This window comes from Castor canadensis, chromosome 13 (assembly GCF_047511655.1).
Source record: "Castor canadensis chromosome 13, mCasCan1.hap1v2, whole genome shotgun sequence".
Lineage (NCBI taxonomy): Eukaryota > Metazoa > Chordata > Mammalia > Rodentia > Castoridae > Castor > Castor canadensis.
The window spans coordinates 65814460-65833565 of record NC_133398.1 but is presented as its reverse complement, the minus strand read 5'-3'; the positions used below and the strand labels follow the sequence as shown (position 1 = coordinate 65833565).

General features: G+C 39.9%; 1 protein-coding gene across 5 annotated transcripts in view; it reads left to right on the top strand.

Annotated features, from left to right (window-relative positions):
• Pdcd1lg2 (programmed cell death 1 ligand 2) overlaps positions 1-19106 on the top strand; it is a 90372-nt gene that overhangs the window by 5851 nt on the left and 65415 nt on the right. Inside the window, exon 1 of one of the 5 annotated variants that reach the window (XM_074051932.1) lies at positions 16800-16912. The exons of 1 other annotated variant lie outside the window; for it this stretch is intronic. The gene's annotated coding sequence lies outside the window, so the exon portion shown is untranslated. Of the gene's footprint in view, positions 1-16799; positions 16913-16955; positions 17246-19106 lie in introns of those variants that run through there. 3 more of the 5 variants (XM_074051928.1, XM_074051929.1, XM_074051931.1) reach the window with 3 other exon arrangements.

Genomic DNA, 19106 nt, shown 5'->3' with positions numbered 1-19106 from the left:
TTGTCTGAGTAAGTATTGCTACTCCTGCCTGTTTTCAGGGGCCATTGGCTTAATAAATCTTCTTTCAGCCTTTCACCTTAAGCCAGTGCTTGTTTCTGTCCATGAAATAGGTCTCCTATAAACAACAGATTGTCGGATCTTCCTTTTTAATCCAGTTTGCCAGACAGTGTCTTTTGATGGGTGAGTTAAGTCCATTAACATTCAGTGTTAGCATTGATAGGTATGTGGTGATTCTGGTCATTTAGTTGTTTTTGTTTTTAAGGGTTTGTGTGCAGCCGAATTAATTTTACTCTGATTCCTTGTCTTTTTTTCTCCTGTGGTTTGGGGTTGCCTATCCTCTCACGGTTTTGTTTATTTTCATTTTCTGTGTGCAGAATTCCTTGAAGAATCTTTTGTAGTGTTGGCTTGGTGGTTATATATTGTTTTAGTTTCTGTTTATTATGGAAGATTTTTATTGCTCCATCTATTTTGAATGATAGTTTTGTTGGGTAGAGTATCCTAAGGTTGGAGTTATTTTCATTCAGTGACTGGAATACCTCACTCCATGCCCTTCTTGCTTTTAAGGTTTCCTTTGAGAAATCTGCTGTGGTTTTGATGGATTTACCCTTGTATTTGTTTTTGCTATCTTACAGCCTTCAATATTTTTTCTCTATTCTCTGTGCTTGTTATTTTAATGATAATATGTCATGGGGTAGTTCTATTTTGGTCAAGTCTGTTTGGTGCCCTGGAGGCTTCCTGTACCTGAATGGGCACAGCTTTCTATAGGTTGGGAAATTTTCTGTTATTATTTTGTTGAATATATTACAAATCCCTCTTCTTGCACCTCTTCTTCTTCCATGCCCATGATTCTCAGGTTTGGTGTTTTGATGGAGTTGGTGAGTTCTTGCATATTCCTTTCATAGGTCTTGAGTTGTTTGAGTAATAGCTCTTCAGTTTTTCCTTTAATTTCCATTTTATCTCTGAGTTCTGAGACTCTGTCTTCCACTTATTCTAGTCTGCTGGAGTGGCCTTCCATTGTGTTTTATATTTCTGTTTCATGGGTCACTTCCTCTTTAATACTGTCTATTTTTGTCTTTAATTCATTTATCTCTCTATTTATAGTGTTCTGTATTTCACTTTGGTATTGATTTAGGGCTCCTGTGACTTCATTTACTTGTTTCTGTGTTTTCTTGCATTCTTTATTTTTGGTGTCTTGAAATTTCTTGAGTGCCTCTTGTACATTTGGTTGACCATGTCTAGTCCTGAACTGGGTATCTGTTTTCTTCATTTCCCTGTGAATCCCGTATTAAATTGTTTTTGGGGGGGATAATGGTTTCCATCCCTTTTTTGTCTTCCCAATGCTCCACTTGTACTGTGCAACTGTGTTCTTGATAGGCTATTGGTGATTTCAGTCACATGTTTTCTTTCCCTTGGTTTAATTTTGTTTTCTGGCTGTATTGGGTTTGTAGCTAAGTGTGTTATTTCTGCCCCAGGTCTGGGTGTAATTTAGTATTTGCTAATGCACAATAGTAAAACTAACAACAACAATAAAAACCCCAAAGAAATCAATGTGGAGAGATGAACAAACTAGAAACAGAGCAAGCAAACAAGCAAAAATTTGAGGTTCAGGAACAATAGAATTTCAGTCTTAGTAGCTCTGGTGTTACTCTTACAGGATCCAGTCCTGGTGTTGGTATTTAAGCAGAAGCTCTGTCATAGTCTTACCAGGTGTTTGGGTAGCATTTGATTTTTTTTCCTTCTGTCTTTCAGCAACAGCTACTTAGTCAGCTCCTCCTTCAGTGGGGCGTGGCAGTTTGAGTTTGTATGTTGTCCTCAGATTCTGGAATCTGCTCTGTGGCCCACTAGTTGTCCTGGTTTGAAGTTGGGTTTTTGCTGTATTGGTTTACTGGGGGCTTGTTTCTTTGCCTCCCTCCTTTCTCTGGGGCAAGGTCAGTGATCCATCAGCTGGCCCCCTGCTATCAGTGTCTTGTGATGGTTAGCTGTTCAGTTTTCAATTTTGCAGAGCCGTTTGACTTTGGGTGTTGCTCACTGCCTCAGACAGATGAGTACTACCTGCCCTATTTCAGGCAGTAGATTATCACCTGCCACTGTTGGCTCTTCTGCCTTCCCAGCCTTTGTTTACTGCAAGTTTGTGAAGGAGATCAGCTCCTTGCTCCTCCCCATCCTCTGGTGCGCTTTCAGCAACTCCACCCCTCTGCTGTGTGTTAGTTTTCAGTTCCTTGTTTATTTTCAGTTTTTCTGGTTTTTTTTTTTTTACAGGGGGTGGTCAGTCTGTCCAGGGGGCTATTCTGGTTTATCCCAGGAGTGGCTGTGGGAATACCATGTGATGCTTGGTGTCACATGTTTGGTCTGCCGAATGTCTCCCAAGCAGGTTTGGAGCCAGTGTCTGGCAACGTGACAGCCTTTCTGTTTTCTGAGTGTAATGTGGCATGGAGAAGCTTTCCATGGTTGGGTATTCGGGGTGTCGAAGTTTTTATTCTCCTTGGTTATTCCAAGGTCATGAAGATTTCTTTCATGTTTTCTCTGTTGTTTTGAGAAAAAAAATGCTATGAACCTAAAACTGGCCCCAATAAAATTTATCAATTAAAAAATTCAAAATTCAAGATTAAATCTCTTGTCATATCTGTTACTTTTAGATCTTCAACCCTTTGGTAATTAATTTTTTGCATGTAGTGTGAGGCAGGGATCAAAATCTATTTCTTAATATGGCTATCCAATTGTCATTGCTCCATTTATTGTATTGAAAGTATCATCCTTTCCCATGTACTGCAGTGTCATAAAAAAATAAATCAGATGACTATATCTATCTACTTATCTACCAATATCTTTAAACATAAAGATATTTTGTTTACCATAAATCAGATGACTATATCTATCTACTTATCTACCAATATCTATTTATGAACTCTTCTAGTACATTGATCAGCTCATTTATTTTTATGTTGAGAAAATATTATTAAAGCAATATGAATGAGTTTTTATTTTGTCCTCTTGAGACTGGAACAGCACTTGATGTTGTGACTTTTTGCCTGCAGCTCTAGCTAAACTGTGGTGACCGTCAAAGTAACCATCCTTTGCATATTTTTATATTTCTATCTCTTTCTATCCTGTTTTCCCTTTTCACCCTCACCCAAGTCTTTTTTCAGTTGCTATCTTTCTCTCTCAGTTTGTCTCTCCATAAGTTTAAAAGTATGCTTTTATCATTTATCTGTTGGAAATCTTCTTTTCCTTGTGCATTATTTTATTTATTTTTTGGCAGTATTTAGAGTTGAATTCAGGGGCTCATGTTTGCTATACAGGTGCTCTATCACTTGGGCCACTCCACCAGCCTCCTTGTATATTATTTTAAAAGCAGCTAAATATTACCATGTTACTTTTTTTTAAAGGAAATTAAATTACACTTACCTATGTAACTTTTAATAAATTTTTTCTACTATAAATTCAGTAGCTTTTGATTTTAGGAAAAGATTCTCTGCTCTTACCCTAAAATTACATGGGCACTTGAATTCTAGATGGAGGTGTCCAATCTGACAATCACTATAACACAATATGTCATTTTGATTATGATTTAAACACCCATAATAAAAATAGATATTGTATATGTTATATTTCTAGAATGTTTGCCCACAGCTACAGTGTTATAGGAGATCATATTATCTCATATTCACATGTTAGGAGTAGAGTCATGCAGTAAAACATTGTTGGAATGCCTGTTGACCTCAGACTGGCTCACTTCCTGGGGTATAACTTGCCCAAAGCAGAGGCCATGGGCCATGACTACCATTTCTCCATTTCTGTTTATGGTTTATCAAGTTCTCAATTACCAGAGCTAAAATTCTCAGAACCATCTTTTATTCCTCCCTCTTCCCCATGGTACAGCTTTAATAAAAACTTTAAAGTCTCTTTCACAGAATCTCTTCTTCTAGTTCATGTGAATCCACTGTTACTGTCTTCTCTCAGGCTTTGTACCAGGCTGTTCATATTAACTTAAATAATAAGGAAGATCATTATTTCATACTACAAGGGATATACAGGTAGAAGGACTATCTCTACTTCTCTGAAATTCTCTTGGCTCTCCCTACTGTTGGGTTGACTCTATATCCAAACTGGTAGCAAGGTGGCTGCAGTCAATTGAGGTTGGAACCAGAAAACCACTTATTTCTCACAGGCCAGAACCAAATTATATCACCACCTCTAACTCAGTTATTGGCAAAAATTTGCCCTGAATCCAGGATGAGATCATTTTCCCTCAGGCTACATGGTAAAAGACATTGGAACAAAAGCAAGGTCTCGTCACCATGGGAAATGGGTTTGGAATGTTGATAGATAACAACAGTGTCAGTTCCAGACCCTAACCACCTCACATAACCTAATTGCAGTCACCTCCTAAACCTGCCTTCTGATTTTAATACCATTTTCCTAACGTGTATAAGCAATACTCCTTAGTACTTTCTTGGTCAAAGGGCCTAGGGGAATTCACTCTGACTGAATGCCTTGTCCTTCCCATTCAGGATCCCTACAATCAGACACCAGCCTATCCCTTATCCTTCCTTCTCCCTAGGTGGTGGGTGGGCAGCAGGAATGGACAGATGTTTTCTGTGCAGAATCATATAGTGAATAGTTCAGGCTGTGATGGCCGTATGGTCTCATACTCAACTCTGTATTTGTAGCACAGTCATGCACATTGTATTAGTAGGTGTTGGGTCACTGTGACAAAATGCCTGAGAGAAATCAACTTAAAAGATGAAAGAATTACTTTGGCTCACAGTTTCAGAGGGTGTATTCCATGGTCACTTAGCTCCATGATGTTCTGAGGCAGAACATCATGACAGCAGAGGAAAACTGCTCACCTCATGGCAGTCAGGAAAGGGATAGGCAAAGATAAAATATATCCTTCAAACTCACTCCTCAAGTGACCTACTTCCAACTTGGTCCTACTTCTTGAAGTTTCCATCACCTCCCAGTAAGTCTTCAACACATAAGTCTCTGGGGGACAATAACACACATATGATGCAAAACAAATGAATAAGACTATTCCAGTAAAACTTAATTTATAAAAAACAAACTGTAGATTTAGTCCACAGGCCACATTGTAACAAATCCTGCCTTATAAGAGTTCTCTTACTCCACTGTACTCTAAACTGGTATAAGCAACACTCTACTAGAACAACAGAAATGACAAGCTGATAGTATAAGGCAGTTCCAAATAAGCACAATGTCTGATAAGATCTAGGTTTTATATCTGACACATCATTAAAAGTTGCTATGGCAGTGACACAGTTTTATAAATGTATTAATTCAATTAGATTGTTAGACTGATTCATTTATCAAGAGATCCTTTAGGGCTCTTTCTTAACCTTTTCTAGACTGTGTTACATGGATTTGTTTTTGCTAAGACAAATAAGTGGGTTCATTTCCCCACCAGGAGGATAATAGCTTGATGACATTAATTTGAGTTCTTTTTCCCACCCTTAGCCCCAGATCATGCTCTAACCAATCTTATCTCTGACTCCATCTCCCTATTAGAAGACTGATGAAACAAAAGGAAGGAGCTCAGAAGTAGTAATGCAGCAAAGATTATAATGATAGAGTCATATATACCAAATGCTGCTTGAGACACAATGTCTTAAGGATCCAAAAAAATCCACAGTTAATGTCAAAGTACTTTCCGTGGTCCCAGAAAACATAAACATGTTGGAAAAGATTAAAGTTTGGTTTACTCAAGTAGTAGAGTGCCTGCCTAGCAAGTATGAAACACTGAGTTCACCTTCCAGTATGACCAAAAGAAACAATAGTAAATAAAAAAGTTTGGTTTACTTATTTAGCTAAGTATTTTGTACTTACATCAACAAAGAATTTGACAAAACACCATTAGAGAGTGATTGAGAACATGATCTCTACCATTAGTCTGGTCCAGGTTGAATTCTGGTTTTGTTGCATCCTAATTATCTGACTTTGGGAAAGCTACTTAACTTCTCTGTGTCTGTATTTCCTCATCTACGTAATGGAGCCAATGATAGTATCTGACTGGGAGAGTTGTTAGGATAATTACATGAATTAATATGTGTAAAAAAAAAACTTAAGACCAAGTACATTGTTAGAGTGCTTATGTGTTGGTAAAAAGAATACATATATTCTGCCTTAGGCATGGAGTAAAATTCACATAAACAAAGGGAAAAAGTCCATATCTATATAGACAGTCTGCTCTTGTGTAATCATTTAAGGACTCAATGAACACTGGCTCTGGTCTCTTCAACACATGGTTGAATACATGTTCCACACAACTAGTTGGACTAAGAGAGTATAGAGAATGTCAGCAGGATATTTTTATAAGTCAGGTTTGGAAAAGGTGCACATAATTTCCTCACATTGCATTAATTAGCATTTAGTCACAGGATTATTCCTAATTACAAGGGAGGCTGGAAAATGTAGTCTAGTTGCCCAGGAGGAAAAGGAATGTGTAAATACATTGAGGGGGAGGAGGTATCAGAGTTGGCTACAGCTGAACATCTAGACAACACATTGGTACTGGTATCCTGGTGAGAAGAGTACATTAAATTGTAATATCTATAATATTATGAGGCTTTACTGAGGATTTATTGAGTTGTGAAATTAAACAACTTTTTTGAAACTGGTTATTAAATACAGCCTAAGACTTTTGAAGAAGACTCCATTTCATTACATAGTATGCTTTCTAGGGGACACTTGGAAAAGTTTCCCTTTGGTCTTAAAGCCAAAATGCTTGGCTTGGCTTTAAACATACAATGTGGCTTGTAGACTAAAGCTACAGTTTGTTTTTTATAAATCAAGTGACAAGATGCTTCGCTTTGCCCCAAACCTTGGAAATGTTAATTGCCTAACTGTCCAAAATTGGCTTAGAAAGCCTAGAAATAATTTTATTCTTTCAATCAGGTAATATTTACTACATGTCAAGCTTTGAGCAAGGTACACAGGATACAAGAGGGAAGAAAAAGGACATGGCTCCTGCCTTCATGGAACTCACATTCTAGTCAGGAGGTGGACATGGAGATAAATAATAAACAACTGAGTAACCATGGAAGTGCAAAATACCCATCAATAAAGGTCCAAGATAAAGGCTAATAGAGTTAAGAACCAACTTTAAATAGGATGGACAAGACAGGGGCTTCTTCAAAAAGCAACCCTTTAAATGTAGCTGACAGTACAAATGGTGATATAGTCCCAGCAGATGTACAATGTGTGCCAAAGCATTGAGGTGAGGTCGAGTTTAGCAAGTTCAAGGAATGGAAAGGAAGCCAGGGAAACTAGGGAATGGTGAGCAAAATGGTGAGGGGCACAAGATGAGATTTTTAAAACTTGCCATGTAGTCCCCCAAGAGCTATGGTAAGGAGTTCAGATTCTGTTTTAAATGCAGTGGGACATGGTTGAAGGTTTTAAGTAGGGAATGACTGACCAGGCTATTATGAGATCACTTGTGGTACAGTGTGGAGGAAGTACTACGGGGGCAAAGAAGCAGGGAGAACAGCTGGGTGTGGGGATCACAGCCTGGGAAAAGCTGACAGTAGTGAAACTGGCAAGCACATGGATCCTGACAGCCAGCTTGCCCTACTCCTGGTTTGTGCTCAGGGAGAGGAAGGGGCTTTGCTTTAAATCCTTTCTAGATCATAAAGACATGGATTCTTTCTTTGTTCCAAAAATAATATGATTATATTACCTGGAAAGAAGAAATGTCCTTATTAGTTCTTAGATTGATGGTTCTTGGTAGGTTGAGTAAAAGAATTAATTTGTGACTTCAGAGAAAGTAAATCCATAAAACTCAAATTGCTGCAATAACCAATGATGAATGTAGATTATGGAGCTCAGAAAGAAGTTTCTCTTTGATATTTTCCCTGGATTATGTGAGACACTGGGAAATTCTGTGGACAGAGTTGGGAAAGCCTCAAGTTTGGTGGTTATGAAGGGAGCCGTTACAACTAGGGAACCTAGGGGTGCATGTGGACAGAGCAAAGTAAAACAGGAGGCTACTTCCTCAATGGTCAGGGTGATTATGAGAATACTCAGGAGGTTACTGGAAATGAGTAACTACGTACACATGCATGTGTGCATGCACACACACACATCTATCAGAAAGAAAATATAGCAAAGCTTGCTTAAAATCTCTTAATAGGAGAAAAGGAGTGTTAACTGCCCAGAGTGGGTATGAACAGGCACTCAGTACTCTGGCCATTGTATCCAATATGGGAAAGCACTATGGTTCTTCCCCAGACAAGTTCTGCCAGCCACACCAGAGTCCTTTTTCTTCATTGCATGATGGCTTGCTGACATTGTCCACTCTTTATTCACTTCTCTGTCTCTCCATTCTTAATACATCACATTACAGCTCAGGCAGTTTGATGGGCCCCTGACAGTCTTAGATAACTCATTTCATCCAATCAGTTTTTCCTGTTTTCTTGAACAGTGAGGTCATAATTTTATGAGCTTCTACATACATTGTAGGAAGTAAAATGTTTATTAAATCAGATGACTTAACACTTCTAGAAAATTTTAAATCTGTAGAAAAAATTTTGTATATGTGATATGGAGAGAGAGAAAATGAGCACATTCAAGAAATTAATAGTGTGTGCATTTATTGGCTACAAAGTACTTACAGCCTATGAAGGGAGAGAATAAACAGGAAAGGAAAGGGAAAGGAACTAGAGTGGACAAAGAATAAAAGCAAAGATAACCACCTGCATCCTGCTTTTAATGCAAAGCACCCCAGTGTCAAATAACAGCATGTATGCCCCAGCTGGAAACCCTGCTGCTCCTCAAAAATGCTTTTCTCTTTCCTGGTCCCAGGCCTGGTGGAGGTCCATTCAGTCCTCTTGTTTGATCAGCCTTTTGATCACTCCTAAGAGGTTTTCACTTTGATCGGCCAGCACAAGATTGAGCTTCTTCAGAATCACCTGGTAGGACTACTTTTATCTTAGAAATGTCTGCTTGACAATAGAATCACAGACACCATCATAATAATGGAGAGAAGAGATGGTAAATAAATGAAACCCAGTGCCAGGTGATGAAGGTTAAATCTCAGTTCTCCCACTTGCTCAAGGTGTGATCTTCATTAAGTTGTCTACCTTCTCCAGGCCTCAGTTTCCCCATTTATAAAACTGGAACAGGGTAGCTGTGAAAGTTAAATAGTTAATGCACACAAAGCACTTGCAACTGCCACGGCAATGTTTAGACCTCTGTAGAGGATAGCTTGTGTTTCTGCTTTTCTTTTCATTTAAGAATGACTGCAAGTGGCATCAGGTGTCACATTCACCAACGCTCTCTGGACACTCCTCATAGGAGGCCTGTGTAATGGAATGTTCCATCCTAAAACTGCCTCTGAGGTGGTCAGGAAATGAGGCTGGAGAGAAATGTGTAGACTGGCTGTCCTCTGGTTCAGGTTGGGGACCCAGTCATCTCCTTTCCTTCCTCCACCTGTGAGAAGAATCAGCCCCAACTAGCCAGGCCTTCTACAAACATTCTGTAGCTGTTTCCTCCCACTCCCTGTTCATCCTTTCTGACTCTTAGCCAGTAGAAGGTGGTGGGGCTCCCACTCACCGCTCTTGTTTGGTGCCTCTCAGCTTCATTTCCAAAAGAAGATGCTTAGGATCACTGCCAGGGCTAAAGAAATTTGGGGGCCTAGAAAAACCTGTCCCAAGCTTGGTTGCAATAAAATATCCATGGACATTATAGCCTCAAAGGGTTCCTCAAAAGGTACATGACATTTTTCAGCCAATTAAATTTCCCTAATCTGATTTCCCAGAAAAGACAGAAATTCAGAGAAATGGTAGGGCTCTGAAGGCCTAACAAAGACGTCAGTAAATTCTCCCATAGAGTCCCCTCTTAGCCTGAAAAATCACCTAATAGCATAGGCACGTGTTTGAAACCCATAGGCAGAGAGCCTCCAAATATTCACCCTCCCACAAACCAGACCCTGAGTTCTAGCCCTGTGAACCAAGTCTTTTGTGATCCCTGTTCAACAGATGATGGAACAAGCACCAGGCAAAGAAGTCCTTTGTTCAAGGTCTCTGGGCTGGTCAGGGGTGAAACAGAGATTTGGACAGAGGTCTGCTTGCAAAGTGTCTCATCATGACCTGTGCTGCTCAGCATGAGGCATATAGCTCACCTATTCACATGTGCAGGGTGAGGGGAGGGTACAGAGGTCTGAGCAGGGTTGAAAGGTGATGAGAGGGCTGTGGGGAGAAGGCAGAAGTGACTGATGTGAATGGGGAACAGGTCTCAGTCATCTTCCCCTATGTGTATTATGACACTTAACTGTCACCACCAACATCCCATTTCAGGCTGAGAGATATGGACCTCAGTGTACCCAGTAGGCAAGTTGTCAGCGCAGGCTGAAAGACAAGTGTTCTCTGACCCTGAATTCACCACCCTCTGTGATCATTCTGTTCATTTGTCACTCTTCCTATTGGACATGAGCTCCTCAAAATTGAGACACTGTCTCATCTACTTCCTGTATCCCCAATAGCTGGAATATAACATTCAATAAATAAATGCCTTCTGTTGCATGAATTAGGAATTACAGCCATGTGGCCTTATGATTCAGGAATAATGAATAAGGAAAGAAGCACTTGCTTATTATCTTCTTTTTTTTTTTCCTATTTTCTTTCTTACTTGGTTCAGAGTTCAGAGTAAGTATGGTCATTAGACAAGGAAGTTCCTAATTTTTAACATGTCACTTATATGAAAGGCACCAGAGGCCCTGTTTTATATTAATTACCGAATTCATTCTACATAAATTATAAAACATGAATTGCAAAGCCCCATGTCTTACTTCAGGAATTTTATCACCATGGCTCAGGGCACTCAAGACACAGCTGGAAAAGAGTGGAGCCTGAGCCAGCTTCCTGCCTGAGTGTTCTGTCTGTCTACTTTCTACACTGCTCCACCCTTAAGCAGACCTGCCATTAACTCAGCTGCTCTAGGAAAAGATCAACTTATATCTGATTATCTCCATTTCCCAACTCCATTGGTAAATTGTGGATCATGATATCAGTTTGTCTTTGTTTTTGTTTGTTTTTGCGGCACTGGGGTTTGAACTCAGAGCTTCACGCTTGCAAAGCAGGTACTCTACTGCTTGAGCTGTCACACCTCCAGTCCCACCAGCTTGTTTTAATTAAAGGAAATATAAGAAGTATGGATAGGCATAAGCCATATCTTAAACAGGCAAAGTTTCTCTTTGAGTTTCACCTCCCTTCTCCCTCTTGCTTATTTTTAAAGATTGCTGTCACCAATGTCATTGAACTCAAGGATTTCCTAATGCTCGTCCACCAAATTAGAGCAGGGTGACTTCAGAACCGCTTGATAAATTTTGAAAAATGCAGACTACTGAAGCTCAGCCCTGGAGATTCAGAGTCTGAAGGTCTGGGTAGTGCCCAGGCATCTCTATGGTTTTAAAGTTTCCCAGGGGATTCTGATGTGCATCCAGAAACCCTCAGGGTTGGGAACCACTGACCTGATGCAAAAACATGAGTCAGCTGTCTTCTCCATGACCTTAGACTGTATATGAAAAAATGAATCATCATTTCACTTTTTTTTAAATAATTAAGCTGAAACCAATGAGTAATTATGAGAACCTCTGATTTCCTTTACCTGAATTTGAGTTTAGTAGTCTCCTCTGCTTGATTCAAGCATTTCATCTGCTTCCCCGGGTCTAAAAGCCATGCTTCAGAAGGCAGATTCCTTCTACAGTTTAGAGGGAACATGTTGTAGTTCCTGGGAACATGGAGTCCTGGTTAGCCTTGGCTAAGGTGATCCTGAAAGCATACGGCTGGCAGTCCCCAGTTGTTGGAGGCCTCACTGGGTCTAACAGTTTTGTCTTCCTCTAGCATCCCTGAGTCAGAACCTGCAATAAAAAGAAGACTTTAGGGTGGATCCAGATTGGTTTTTTTCTTCTTTTTTTTATAGTCCATCTCATTCTTCTCTTCTACCACTCCCACCCTACAAATGAGGTCAGGCCTGGGTCAGCATGCCACAGTGTATTTCAAGCTCCTCTACCCCTCTCTACTCTTAGAATTGCTTGATGTAATTTGACAGTCAAGGAACCCATGTGAACAAAAAATCAAAAGTACATACAGGTGTTCAGCCAAACCTGAGGCTAGGACCACAACTTAGCCTGCAGAAGGGAACCAGAACCAAGGCTGTCTTTTATCATCTGCTTCTTTCTTCAGCCTAAGGAAATAAGCCAAGCAAGAGATGTGTGCAAGGAAAGCAGTTGGTGCTGGTGTTACCTTGTTTCTGACAGTTCTTGCCCATCCTTATGTCACCAATTTAACTGAGGAGAATCGATTCATAGAAATGTTTAATTTTTCTAATAACTGTTGCCAATAGTATTCTGCCAAACACTCCCAACATGCTGGACAGTGAATTATCTCCATCATATCTCAGTCCAATTTCATAATTTACAGGTCAGTTATTATGATTTACTCTAGTCCTATGTTTTCTAAGAGCTTTTGGGATATAATTCACATACCATGGAATTCACCCATTTAAATGTTGGGGGTTTTTTTGTATATATACAGAGTTGTGCAACAATCAATTTGTAAACCTTTTCATCCTGAAACAAAACTTTGTAGCCTTTAGCAAACTCCCCCCCACTTCCTTAATATCTTCCCATCTTAAGAAACCATTCATTATTTTCTCTCTATGGATTTACCTATGGACATTTCATACAAGTAGAATTATACAATTTGAAATCCTCTTGGTACTAGCTTCATTCACATAGCATAATGTTTTTGAGGTTCCTCTATATCATATCATATGTCAGCACTTATTACTTTTTAAAGCTGAATTATATTCACTGTATGGACATACTACATTTTATTTCAGTTTCTGTACATTTGGGTTGTTTCCACTTTGGGGCTATTATGAATGTTGCTATGAACATTCATGTAGGCATTTTTGTGTGGACAAATATTTTCACTTCTCTCAGGCATATACACCTAGGTAGAATTCTGGCTCATACTGGAACTTCATACTTAACATTTTGAGGAACTGTAAGAGTCAGTCTCATTTTAAATTTCAATCCCATACCTTTTTCAAATCTCTCTCCTTCTTCCAAAACAAGGTCAACTGGTGGCCCAGAAATCTTGGAGTGAGAGAAGGAAAATAGCCACCTCAGCCTAATTCAGTCTAATGTTAGTTGCCCCTGATAAAGGCCCAGGCCTTCCATGCCTTCAGCTTCCTTCCCTTCTGCATTGTTTGGGGACAGAGTAATTCTTTAGTTGTTCGTAGTCCCTGAGGACTCAGGGGCCTGGGATGGAGGGATGCTCCCATCTTCTTCATCCCTAAAAACAGCCCTACATCCCTTCCTAACCCCTTCCAAGCATTGGAGATCAGTGAGCCTCTCACCTTCAGAAACTTTAGATAAAGAACAGGTGTTAATTTCTTTGCAAGAAACTCTCAAACTCTACAGAGTCTGTCTAGCATCCCTTTCCTCTCTAAGAATGAGAGGGGAAGAGTATAGTATAAACCCCTTCTAGGCTACTTGAATCTTCCTTTTCCCTGTCTCGTGAGTCCTTTCTTCTACTTTTCATCATTAAAGGCCAGTAGACCAGTTCCATCTCTCCCATCACCCTCTTTCCTCTGCCCTCACTTCCTGTCCCACTCCCAGATCCCAGAGACTCAGGCCTGACTTAAATTTGATCATTACAGACTGAAGATGTAGCCCAGTGGTAGAGCAGAATCTTAACATGTGCAAGGCTCCGGGTTTGATCCCCAGCACACACACACACACACACACACACACTCACACTGACCTTTTTGAATTCAGTAACTTGTCTCTTAATAAGGAAACATCTCTCTTGTTATTTCTTCACTGTTCAGAATATGGGGGTTAGGATAGAGCTGGGGCAGGAAAAATATTTTATTAGTGCTTCACATCATTTCTGGCACACTTATAATAAACCTCCTGTTATCAGAAAGCCAGCGTGCTTGTCTCAATGCCAATTCACAAATAATGAGAGCAGGGTTTTTGAGGAAAAGGTAATAAGGTTCATTATTTGTCAGAGGAAGAGGAAGATAGGGAGAGTTAACCTCTCAAAGCTCTGTAGTCCCACTTCTGAGAGAAAATGTCCATTTTTTAAAGAGGAATTCAGGGACTTACTTCAAGTACGTGACAAAAATGCACCTCCCACAATGGGTGCTAGCCTTGGTTCTCCAGGTGCACTGGCATCACATCTCTGAGGCTGTATGTCTTGGCTGACAGATTTACTTCTCTGGTGGTCAGAGAGAGATACCGGGTAGAAGACTATGTGATTTAGTTTAAGAATAAAGGATGTTAACCTTGGGCTCTTCAGCATGTAGATGAAAGGGGGAAAATAATTTGATTAAAGAGCAGAGTAAACTGGCCAGCAAGCAAGCTAGTCAAGTTTTTCCCTTTTATAGTCCTGGTTACATTTTCTGCACTGTCAATTTATTCCTTCCATTTCTATGGAGAAGGGGTGCTGCAATCATCTGTTTTCTGCCTTTAGTTAATTTGTGGGCCCAAATAAGGAGTCAGTGCTCCTCAGCAAAAGCAGCTTTTAAGAACCCATTACACTCCTTTTATTTTGAAAAGTTCTTTTCAGCAAATAAGCCAAACCTAGACTTTTGTCCTTCTGAAAACAAACATCTCAGTAGCTCTTACCAGAGAATCATCCACACCTTTCCTTCCCTCATCTTAATAGAAGGCCTTTCTCAGCAGAGATTTGGTTGAATTCCAAGCCAAGCATGTGCCCAGCTGACCCCAAGTTCCTGAGTTATCTATGATACAAGGGAGACCAATTTTCAAGATGGCCCCCTTGTGGGTTCCTCGCTCTTCTCTCTACCCCCAACTGCTTATGACTTTCTCTTTACCCATAAATTCTCTGTCCCCATTTTCCAGAAGGAAGGTTAGTCGTGCTCCACACATTCCAGATAAACCCACATCGGAACCTTGGTTCTTGAGTTTGTAAAAGTTGCTAAGGCTGGTTCTAGATTAACAAGTGCTGGCTCCTAGTTGCTCTCCCTCCTTTCTTAGTTCTTGCTGTTTGTCTATTTCCCTCAAACCCAAGTGCATTTCTTTTTCATCCTCAGGTCATGTGCTTTTATTCCCCGTAAGACCAAGCAGAGTGGGAATAACTGGACTTAACTTTTTTAGATTTCAAATAGTTAACATTGATTTAGAACCTGCTGTGTAGGCAGCACTGTTCTGGGTACTTCACATGCATGTTTCATCACATTTCAGTACATTCCATCTATTTCATTGCATTTACGTTACACTGCATTTGGAGAAAACACTTTGGAAAAGAAGGCTAGAGATGGCTGTAACATTTCTTCCTCACTCTGAGTGAACTTGGTTAAGCTCTGTAATCTTTCCATTCTGTAAAATGGAAGGACATAGTAAATTTGTTGTATACACTTAATTTTCCATTACCAAGTATTAATGCAATGTTGCTACACACACACGTTCTGCCTTTTGAGGATCTTTAATTATAAAAAGAACAAATCAAAGAGCTTGTGTATGTGTTTCTAATTTAAGAACTTAGCCAAGGGCTTATGTGTATTTAATTAGAAACACATGAGCCCTTGGCTAAGTTCTTAAAATGTTTTCTTGTTCAACAATGTAACTATACTCTCTACTATTACTTTTTAAGAATTATTTCTATATATTTTTAAGAACTAATTTGTATTTGTGGCAGGCAGAAAATAAAATATGTCAAGAAAAAACAAGTGCAAAGTCACTTGCAAGTCCTGCCTCCACAAACACCCGATTAACACTTTGATATCCACCCCTCCAGTTTTCCTCCTTACCAGGCAGGCCAATGTACTGGAACATTGAGTTTTGTTTGAGTCTGCAGTGAAAACACCTGAGCGTTCCCTTGCTCTGAGCTAAGTCTATTTCCCCAAACCTAAGTGTGTGGAAAACAGAGATGAGCTACGTGGAGGCAAGACTGGAGGAAAAAGGTGGGGCAAGCTAGGAAGAAGCTTAGGAGATGGAAGAAGGGAAGTTGTGGGGTGTGCACTTCACTGCTAAGGGGTGGAGGGTGGGTTCCATAGTAGTAAACTCTCAGAGCTTCCCAGGGGATGTATGTTCATTCCTCAGGGAGGGTCAGGTAAGAGTGTGGCAGTTCCCAGGGAAACCATATGCCTGGAGCCCATGGATGCAGAAGCAGTCCCCAGAGGAAAGATGGTTTCCACAGACAGGGCACCCTAGATATCAAATATTCTACTTAATTGATAAATAAGGAGTGTTAAGAAAAAAAGAAATGTGTGCTGTCTTTATTTACAATGTTGAATTTTGTGTTCTTAACAACCCTCCTCTAATTGTATATTATGTTATAGAACTAATAAATTGGAGACTTCCCAGACTCCAAGTCTCCTTATATGACATTGGTGATATATACCTAAAGATCTGCCAGGTACTTTCTTTTAGGGCAGAAAAAGCCCATCTTTAGGGGATATTCGTACTCCTTTAACAAGGTCTCCTTTTAGTCCAAGGATGAGTTTTACCAGCTGTTTTTCTTGAGATATCTAGTCAGGATGTACTTATCTAGAGCAAATCATGATGCAAGGTTAAAAGTATGGTTAGAGTTCAAGTCATCTACAGTATAGTGCTTATTCTTAGCTCTTGGCACTTAGCCTGCACAGAGAGAATCATTTCTGTGACGCTTGAGCTTGACTCACAGATTGCAGAATTGTGAAAGAATAAGTATCTTATGTGTTAACCCACTCCATTTATGGCGATTTGTTCCAGCAGTCCTAGGAAATGAGTAGATTATATATATGTGTACACACACACACATACAAAAATTCCTGGCACACAGCTTGGACATGCCCGTTTTCTTTTCCTCAATTTCCCCTACACCTAAATGTCTGCCGGCTTCATCAGGGATACAGTTCAAGGGCACCTGACAGAGGCAACAGGGTACGTGCCTGCTAAAAGTAAAACCAAAACTTGCCACTAAGACAGCTTCCTGTAATTCCTCAGAACCCATCTGTTACAGGAATGCTGTTGCATAACCACATCTTGTCTTTTCTTGCTAAATCTATCTTAAACCCAAATTTGCACGCATTTTTCTTCCACCCTCCTATGTCCCAACTAAAAAGAATCCCAGGTTGTTGCTACTGCTGGTGGCTAGTTTTGGTTTTGGTTTAGGCTGTTTGTGTTGTTAGCTTCTACAGGGAATCTAATGTGGATAGCAACTGTGTGTTTTTTTTCTTTTGTGTCTTTGCCTGAGGAACTGTGCCAAGTCCTAAGGTAAGTATTGAGTGGGCTGAGATTTTCTTCTACTTTCTGAGTTGATTGTAAACCTTGGTGAGGCTGATGTGGTGGGGGAAGTGCGGGCATGCCTTTTTCCTACATCATTTGAGGCAAAATTTCTCCCACCTCAGAAATTATGCTTAGGAGTACAAACAAGCTAATTCCTTCTTGCCCCCCAAATGGTAATATTTCTGGCACTTGCCCCAATGCTTGTTGTTCTTGCTGGATATTTCTATGAGGTGATATATTTTCTGCATCAAAAATGTGCACTGTAGAAAGTTTATACATGAGATTGTCTCTGAGCTTTGAGTTTTTGAATGGTTAATGGTTAGGAACTTAAAAATCTGTTTTCCTACAACTGACATCTGTGTGTAATTATCCTTTTGTCTGGCAGCTGACACTACAGGCTGGCCTATGTTTATAAGCAAAGCTGTAAGAATATGCTGTTACAGGAAAAAAATTTTTTTTCATTAACTTATAGAGGTAACTATTATTTAACCAAAGCATGATTTTGGGCTTACTAAGTGGCTTGTTTTTCCTATAGAATGATTAGAGAAGAGAGAGCAAAATTAAAGAAAACTACAACTCTTCCTATTTATTGCTCACCACCTGGGCATACACAATAGAAGAAAGGTGGCAATGGATTCATGTTGGAGGAGGTAGAGGTGGAGAGGTGAAGCTTGAGTGAGATTGCTTACTAGGCAGGACTATTTATAATTCCAAAATTCTATGGCTCTATCAATGGAAGTGATAGATACAAATTGCCAAAAATGTAGAATAAAAATATCCAAGTAGACTGAGCTCAGGGCTCATACCTGTAATCCTAGATACTCAGGAGGCAGGATTGCAGTTAAGGCCAGCCAGGGCAAAAATTTTGCGAGACAGTAAATTTCAACCAATAAAAGTTGGGCACTTTCAGCTTCACAGAAATTATAAATAGTGAGATCGAGGTGCTAGCTGGTCAGAATATAAATGCAAGACCTTATCCCAAAAATAACTAAAGCAAAAAAAGGCTGGGGGCCTGGCTCTGTTGGTAGAACATCTGTTTTATAAGCTCAAAGTCCTGAGTTCAAACCCCAGTACTGCCAGATATACTCAAGTGGGAGCAGTAATCAAACAATTGTGTCAGGAGTCAAATACTGATTGGCCTGGATGTTCTTGAAGCACCTTTCTGAGCCTTAAATTCTAAGAGTAAATGAACAATATTGTTCTTGCCACTCTTGTCACAAGGCCTATTTGTCTTCATTACCTGGGATTTCACTATCAACAGGCTCTTCCTTGTCAGCTGCTTCTAGTGTCTGTGGGCTTTTCCACTGAAGTGGAGCTTCTTATAGATAAGGACCACACCTTTAAGGTTCTCAAGTACCAAGTGTGTGACACAGTGACTGGCAATGTGCATAAATGCTCCCTGGATGTTTGTTGTTGAATTTTTGTATTCATTTATTTAGTGAAAGGGCAGGTGAATTGCAAGAAATGAAATGTTGAGTAATATGCAGCAGAAGTTTGATGTTGATTTACAAAGGAGATGGTAGAAATATCCTCAGAGATAGTATTCTTATAGGTCATGCTTCAGAACTAATTTGCTTTATGATGGATTGGACAGTGCCCCATAGCTTGTTGTGTGTCCTTTCTATTCCAGGTCAGTTCTGAATACACTACATGTCTTAATTGTTGCATCCTAGGGTAATGAGGCTGTCTGATCTCCTCCTGTCTACTACCTGCTCTACTGTAGCTAGGCTCTTCAAACCAACTCCAGAATAGATAAAAGAATCTAAAGTTATCAGCCCCTGTCACCTCTGATGCCTTCCAGATATCTCTAACACTCCTAGGAGCTGCTTCCCAGTTAGTCTTTGCAACC